At 37.9% G+C, this 8,740-nt stretch overlaps 1 pseudogene; it reads left to right on the plus strand.

Moving 5' to 3' along the window:
* Positions 1-485: 485 nt before the first annotated feature.
* LOC110130081 (phosphatidylinositol N-acetylglucosaminyltransferase subunit P-like) lies at positions 486-1,176 on the plus strand (annotated as a pseudogene).
* Positions 1,177-8,740: the final 7,564 nt, after the last annotated feature.

The following is an 8,740-nucleotide window of genomic DNA, read 5'->3' on the forward strand; positions in this document are numbered from 1 at the left end:
ATGTGGTTCCTTACCTGGTCCAAATGGGAATTAAGAAGAACATGAAAGGAGATAGGAAGGGTAGGGATTTGCAGTGCAATTTGTTTGAAGCTTATTTGCTTAGAGAAAAAAGAGGTTTGTCTGTGAAGTCCCTGACACATGTAAAGCAGAACGCCACTCTTATTAAAATTGGGTGATCTGATCTGTAAATTAAAACAATGATACCATTTTTTAAATATAATTCAATACAGATTGTTTTTTTCTTTTAACAATAAGCCTCAGTGATGGTAAACTTAAAATCCAGGTTCATCTTACTTATGTAAATTAGAAGAAATAATACTGCACACTGACAGAAAGGTGGTATTTAATGAAATTAAAAACACACACACACACACACACACATCCAGAGCTCCTTCAGTGAAAGAATTCAGACACTAAAACATTAAAAATTGAGTTCCAGGAGCAAGTGCAAAGAGGACCAAAGATTATCTCAAGTCACAGGGAAAATGGTGGAAAATTCACCATCACCATTGCCAGAAAGAGCAATTTATGGCTTTGTTCTTTTTGTAAGCTCCCAATCTGGCTTCACAGAGTATTTTGTGTGGGCTTTTATTCATACCTCTTGGCTAAACTCCTTAGGCTTACCTATCAGCCTCCAAAGTATTGAGCTGTTGCACTGTTTCTGCAGTCATCGGTTCCGTTCCGTTCAGTTCAGTTCAGTTGCTCAGTCGTGTCCGACTCTTTGTGACCCCATGGACTACAGAACACCAGGCCTCCCTGTCCATCACCTACTCCCGGAGCTTACTCAAACTCCATGTCCACTGAGTCGGTGATGCCATCCAACCATCTCATCCACTGTCCTTCCCTTCTCCTCCCGCCTTCAATCTTTCCCAGCATCACGGTCTTTTCAGATAAGTCAGTTCTTCTCTTCAGGTGACCAAAGTATTGGAGTTTCAGCTTCAGCTTCAGTCTTTCCAATAAATATTCAGGAATCAGTTATGTGCTCTTAGCTGGAATAAACATGATGAGTATCTCTCTCTACTTAGTCCCATTCAAATACTCACAGGTAACTATGCCAAAAATCAACAGCAGAAGGAATACCAAGAAGAGACCACTCCAGCACTAAGAGATATTCCTATTAGTGAAGTAAATCAAATGCTCTTTCTTGCAGTCAAAGAACTTTACCCCAAAACCTGAATTGTATGTGGAGCAATATCAAGCATTTATTAAAAAATTTTATAGTTTTACTATAAAAATATTTCCTAATGGACAAACTAAATAAAATATTGCATCACCATATGGCAGAAAAAAAAAATTGAGTTCCACATAAAAGGGGCTTACAATCTGAAGCCCAGACTCTCCTATCCTGGAAAGCATTCTAGAACAAAATGCTTGTCTTCTTACACGTGAACATGTGTGTCTGTGTGTGAAAAGCATATTTGTGACAAAACTAGATGGCAGAGCAAAAAAAGAGTCATTTTAGAATGAGTCAAAGAGGTATTCACTAGGATCCCCAAACAAATGCATAAACAACAGAGTAAGAAGGATACAGAGCCAAAAAAACAGGACCTGGGAAAATGGGGGAGAATGCCAGAGGGCATCTCTGTCAGATGACAGCAGTGTTTAATGACAGGCACGCCTGCGTTCCCACCTACCCCACTTACTGGTCACACTGATTAAGAAAAGCTATTTGCTCAGAACCGTGGCTGCTTTATTGGTAAAACAGGAAAAACAATAACCACATTATGGAGTTATTGTTGAGATTTAACTGAGATAATATAGGTAAAGTATCTTGCGCAATTCCCTGCATTTATAAGCACTTAATAAATACAGGCTAGTGCTTATTGGGGATGGGTTGGAGAGGTGGGGCAGGTGGGAAACAGAGATGCCTACAGGGCAAATGCAAACAAAATCTATTTTTTGAACTTTTTTTTCAGTGCCATCAGTCCATATGGGACAATGTAGGTTGATATCCCTAAAAGAAAAGACCTAGACACCATACTGTGAAGTTGAAATAAAATTACTCACACAAAGACAATTATTTATATAAATGTCCAGCACATGGTAAACATGCAGCATTATAGCCCTTAGTTTTATTAAGAAACTATCTCTCATATCTCATGGTTATACCTGGCATTAATTACCATGCTGGAAAATGGTTTTATTGTGAATATACAAGTACCAAGAAGGAAAGTTAAAAAAAAAGAATAATAGACATGAAAAAAATGTCCAACAGAAAACACAAAGCAATGATGCCATTTTTTACAAGATGCAACATAATTTTATTTTTCCTTTTAATGATAAGCCCTAGTGATGCTAAGTGGTCATTAAAATAAACTTGCTTATATGTTACTAATGGGAAAGCAGATAAAAATGACCCTTTAAAAAGTCATTTAGCAATATGTATTAATAATAAGAGTCTTCAAGTGTTCCAAACCTTTACCAGTAATTCAATTTCTTAAGATCTAACCTATGGAAATAACTAAAAACACAGGGAAAATCTATATAAATGTGCCTCTGTGGTATCCTTTCCAAAAGTAAATAATAGAAAACAACCTAAATAGTTAACAGAGGAAGAATAGCTGCTTATGCAGTTTCAACTTATCACATTTATTCCATGAAGTATTAGACAGCTATTCAAAATAATGCCAATAAAAAGTTTAAAATAGCACATTAAAAGTTTATAACCCATACTGTCATGTTAAGGATAAAAGCAGAATATAAAAGTACTTAAATAGTAGGTTCATAGTATATAAAACAACTTACTAATAACTAAAAGAAAATACACTAATTTAATAGTGATTGAGTATGTTAGGAATTTTTCTTCCTGTTTTTATATATTGCAATGTTTTTCCATAACAAAAATAATTTTTGATAATAATGATAAAATTCCAATGAGATTTCTCTTAAACATTCCAGCAGCAAGATTCTCTAGTATAGGAGCAGAGAACTGTAGCCCTTGGGTCAAATTCAATATGCCACTTGCTTTTATAAATAAAGTTTTATTAGCACACAGCTTCACTATTTAATTGATGTATAGTTTGCAGCAGCTTTCAGCTTTTGCAGAGTTGAGTAGGTGCAATGGGGACTGTACAGCACACAAAATCCAAAATACTTATTATCTGAATTTGACAGGGAAAAACTGCCCACTTCTAATTTTAAGCATTGCATCCAGAGGATCTGACATAGCTCTATATAGATGCTTTGGATACTCAATGATACAGCTCTGAGTTCTAGTAATGATTTTGGAGCAACAGGCAAATCCCACCGAACAGTTTGTTACACAGTAATTGACTGGCCTGATCACAGTTAGCTAGTGTGTTTTCTAAGAAATCCAGTCCCATGAACTGTTCCACCTAGAGTTCCCTTCATGCAAAATCACTGTGATCATAAAGGGCTTTGACAAGTCCCATAGTTTAGCTTTATTAGAATGAGCACTACTGCTGTGGCTTACTTTATAGTGTACAAAATGTTTTCCATTATATATTTATCTCATCCATTCACCCATTTACCTATTCAACCATCCTACATTTACTGAGTACCTAGTCTACCCAACGCTGACGTTTAAATGCATCTTTTGGAATCATTCATTCTTCCCAACAGCCCTTGGAGACAGATGCAGAAGAAAATGCATTATCTTTATATAACCAATGAGGGATCTGAAGGTCAGAAATGTTGATTACTTTTTCCAAGATTACACAGGTATTAAGAAAGGAAGATTGGAAGTGGAGAAGAAGCTGGGACTTCATCAATATTGTGACATCTAGACTCCTCAAGAATGTTTAGGAACAGAGCATGCCTACATGAAAGGAAAGTATGGGAACAAATCCTGGATTCCTACACAAGTCAGGCGTTTGGGTTGAATGCCAGGGTCACATCAGATTTCCAAATATGATTGCGTGTTGTATTAACACAACTGAGCAAACATGATTGGAGTCTCACTTCAAAATTCTTCAGTCCTTTTTTTTTTTTTTAATCTGATCATGTGATTTTAAATGTCCAGAGTCTCATTTTGGACACTGGTTAGACTGACGGACAAGCCAAAGAATGACAAAGAATAAAACTGTTTAATTTGGCCAAACAACAATAGACTGTCTGTGAGTAGTTGAAGCCTAGCTGTGTCGGATTATTCTGGATTCAGTGAGAACCTCTGTCAGAACATCTATTGGCCACAGAAGAATTCCAGAAACTCCCTTTATTTGGAAGTGTGAGTATTGGAACTTCACAGCATGGGTTGGGTATGTCTGGAACTGGAAAATAAAGTTTCACACAGTACTAAATATAACTTCCTGCCAGGTAGGTAGGGACTGCTTGCCAAATTGTGATGGTTGTTCAGATCCAAAAACGATGAAGAAGGCCAGTGTTTTGACAACTGAAATTGCTTTCAAGATGGGTAAATCTGTCCTATTTCAGGGGAGATAAGAGTTGCAGGAATTTGTTAATTACCTCTCACCTCCAAACTTTCCAAACTTCAAATATAGCAAGTTCATCATCTAGTATAAATAGAATTTAAAACAAGATAATGAAATTACATCTTAGGCTCATAGCAGACTTTTCCATGAAAAGACAACTTGGAAAATCTAATTGCCAAGGCACCTTAATAAGAGGCAAATAGGAATAGTCAGAGGAAAGCTCAGTTTCCTCAAACAACATGGATTGGCAATGCCTCTTAGAACGTCTACTGTTTTCTGTCAGGTAGAAAAAGGTCTGTCTTTTCCTGCTGTATTCCCAGCTCCTGGGAATGTGCCATGCACTGCACATGGAATAAGGGACTCTTGAGTCATATCTGCTGGAGCCCGTGAATAAGAACATCCTATTTTTGAAAGTAGAAACATAGTTGGTGTGGCTAAGGTGTTTTCGCATTCATGGGGTAAATGTGTAGCACTGGGGATGAAGTTAAAGGGTTTTGCCTTTCTTCAGAAATGCAGCTTAGATCTCCCCAGAAGGAAAGCGGGCAAGGCTTCTCAGAGTTTGGCAAAGATGAACCTTGGCAAAATTGGGAGGTACGCATTCTGTCGATATTTTTAGGAGGCCTTGTGTCTCCAGGTACCCAACTTTGGTATAGTGTCCTTCTAGAGCTCACAGACTTGGAAATGCACTACCTCACTGTCTGCTGGAAAAATCCTGCTTCTCTTTCCTTTAGAGCCTTGCTAACTTATAGTCTCAAGTTCAAGGATGACACAGACTGGAAGAGACAATCATCATGAAAGACAACAGTGTCAAAGTAACAAAATTAGGTAGACAAATAAGCTGACATGGATGACATACATGACATGGATGATAATGCTCCCCATTTTAATTTAAAAGCTTCATTATTTGATTTCAATGTAGAAGACCAGAGTGGTGTGGATTATTGGAAAAAAAAAATTAGAAGGAGGAGAGGTAAAGTAAGTATTCTACTGTAAGTTGAAGCTTGGCCAAGAAGAGTAATGTAACTTAGGAACCCAGATGGGAGTGGAGAGGGGGGTGGCTCTGGAAAGAAATACTCAGGACCTTCAAAGAAATTGAATGGCCATAATGTCACATCACAGGAACATCACAAGGAAGCATGCTATGCTACTTCCTGCATCTCTTAATATCTCTAAGCCTCAAGGCCTCTACCTATATAATGGAAAGAATAAACCCCACCATGCCTCATTTTCAGTGCTATCATGAATATTAAATGACATATTGCAATTACAAGTTATTCTTATATTAGTGTCATTTTTAACAGTAATAATAACAAACTCAAAGTTTGAGGAATACTGGGGCATTTTGAAGAGCAGTGGAAGAATGAAGATGGAGACAAGAGTTCCAGTTTCATAAAAGGACTTGGTAGAATATGTAAGTTATAGATACAAATGTACATAATACAAGCTGAAAATGTACATCAAGCTAGACTCTCTTTTTTGAACTAGAGATCTCATCCTTTAATAACAATTTTAATAATAAAGTTCTGGTGGCAATAGAAATTCATAGCTATATGGTCATGTCATTCGATTTAATTTTTATTTGCTGTCTTTTACCATAAAGCATATACTTCTCTGAAATACTATAACAGAATAAAGAAAACCATCAGATCAGGCAATACCAAAATATTCAAAGTTGCATTAATAAAGTCATATACTTACCTACGCTGTATGTTAATTACATATCTAATAGCCTCTCATAAAATCAAGGCTGGAGAAAGAATATGTTAACATTCTCCTATGGTAGGAGGTGTTTGGTAATTCCTTCCAAAAAATGCTTCCCCAACTTAAGCCAGACTTTTTACTTGGGTGGGATTTCACCTGAAACCCAAGATACTTCAGATGAAACTGTAGCTCATCAATTTTGTTTTCATCTGTTTGCTGCCGACAGTTGACCTTCCAACAGCCATGATGCCTCTTGTCTTAAGGCCTTTCCATTACCAGGTCCCTCCCACTTGGAATGTTCTTCTCCTAGCCTTTTGTCTGTTTATCTCTTCGAACTCCTTACCCCCAAAGAGAAACTATATGTACATATTTTGCAATTGATAATAGTCTATGTATTTTAGACATGGAGGAGTGAGCTAACTGGTTTTAGGTTCTTCTGCTGCAGAACTACTATAAAGCAGAACTTTCAGGGTCTTAAACAATGAAGGTACAACTTCCCAGTGGTGTGTGGGAGCCTGAGGAAACTGACTCACCATTTCCTGCATGTAAAATGGCATATTATTCCAGGGACAGCCCCAAGAGACGATCTTAAGAGCACCTTTCAGCCAGAAGTTTAGAAGCACTTTCAGAGCATGAATACACATATTCTTATTCATAAAACACATACACATCTATTGGTCCTGATCATGAAATCTTTTCTTAAGCATTCCTCTGTACCCACATTGCTGATGCATTTTCTCAGTGGAGCCTTGCCTCCCTTGTGGGCTCCATTTCTGGGCTGTAACTCAGTAACTTTACCCTTCAGACTGTGCTTTGGCTGTCTTAGAAACAGCAATGTCTCTGTTCAAATCAGGAGAGCATAATGAAACATTGTCTGCTGCAGTATCAAACATGAGAAGTTTCCGCTAAACTAATTGGTAGGGAAAACATTTTGCCTTCATCAAGTGGCAGGGCCTGAAGTCAAGAAAAAGTGGAAATGGGCTGGGGGAGGTTGGGGAGGGCAGGCAGATCAACTGAGTGGACTGGAAGAAAAGTTTGCTAGAAGCTGAAAAACTTTAGTTTGGGGCTTAAATGAAGATAGTGTTCTGGTTACCTCTGTGGTCTAGGAAGGAGAAGATTAAGGGCTGAAAAGACTTGAAGTCTAAACAAGATTCTTCCATTAACAAACTTGACTTAGTTTCTACTTTGGCCAAATTATAATATTATTGTGTACAGAGACTCTTAAACATATTCTGCATAAAGTTCAATTGAAGCACTAAAATATATATGAAAATGCAACAAACTTTTAATGCAGCTGTTTTCAACCAGGATGGAAGTAGAATAAAATTGAATTTATGTCAGAATATATTTACTAAAACAAATGCCTCCTTCACTTCCCTTTGCCTTGGCATTATAATTATTTGAAACACTGTGTGCCAGTTTAAGCAGAAAGCAGCAATAGCAGCAACAACCATGCAACCACAAGACACTCACTGAGTGTGTTCTATGTGTTTGGCACGCTGCTAAATCATTTACATACTTTACATTACTTAATGCTCATCACAGTCTTCTGGGCTGTGTGCTGCCATCATTCCCCCTCCACAAATGAAAAAGCTGAGCAAATGAGGACGTGTGTTTAGCTAACTATCCCAGTTACACAGCGTCACTCTCTACGCTTTAAAAATCGGGAGGAAAAGGATCACATTCTTCATTTGGGAATCCCGTGCCAGAACAACTATTCCAAGAGTAAAACTCAATGTCGAACCCTTCCCCTGAATCTCCTCAGCCTCTTCTGTAGTTAAAACCACGGAGAAGTTTCCTTTACGGCAACTTCTTCTTAAGAATAGGTCTGATTTTGGCTTATTTCACTGTACAAGTAACTTTAACAAGTGTTTTAAGAGATCCAATCACAGTTCACTGGACTAGAAGTTCACAGACTCAAACTTGGCAGCCCTCCTCGACAGACTATGCAGGGGTCAGTGGGTCACTTCATCTCCCCAAGCCTTGGGGATTTCCTCCTCTGTAATGTAATGGGGTTCAGCTGCATAGTCTAAAAGCCTTCCCCCTACAATTCACATTACCTGTTGGCAGGTTTGTCTCTTTGATCTAGATGTTAGAAATTATTCTGGCCCTGTTAAAGGATAATACTGGTAGTGGGATGGAGCTGGGGGTAACAAAGAAGTTAATACACACCTTCATCATCTTACCAAGTCAAGGCTTTCACATCTGCTTATGGGTCAGGAGATCATAGTAAAGCAATCAAATACAAGTGACAGAAAGATTCAGTCAAAGGATAAAATACAGAAGAACAATGTGAATTCTAGTACATAGTCATCGAATCTCTATCATTTTCAAATTCATCTGTAAATCAAAGATAACAGCAGTACCTACCTCTTTGAGATTTTTCAGAATAAGATAATATGCCTAAGCTATGAAAACATGATGGGCAAAACAAAAGTAATATGTCTGTGAAATCAGTCACACCTTCTTCCCTCCAAGTTCTCTGAACCAATTATGTGAAAGAGACACTAGACTATTGCTAGTGAATCTGGAATGCAAACTCTGATTAAGCTCCAAGTCAAAACAGGTTCCCAGGCATGTCTCCCAGCTTTGGATGAATTCAAGATGGGCAGAGCCACTGATGAACAGCTGGCCTGCCTTCCCACTGG

This window comes from Odocoileus virginianus, chromosome 15 (genome assembly GCF_023699985.2).
Source record: "Odocoileus virginianus isolate 20LAN1187 ecotype Illinois chromosome 15, Ovbor_1.2, whole genome shotgun sequence".
Lineage (NCBI taxonomy): Eukaryota > Metazoa > Chordata > Mammalia > Artiodactyla > Cervidae > Odocoileus > Odocoileus virginianus.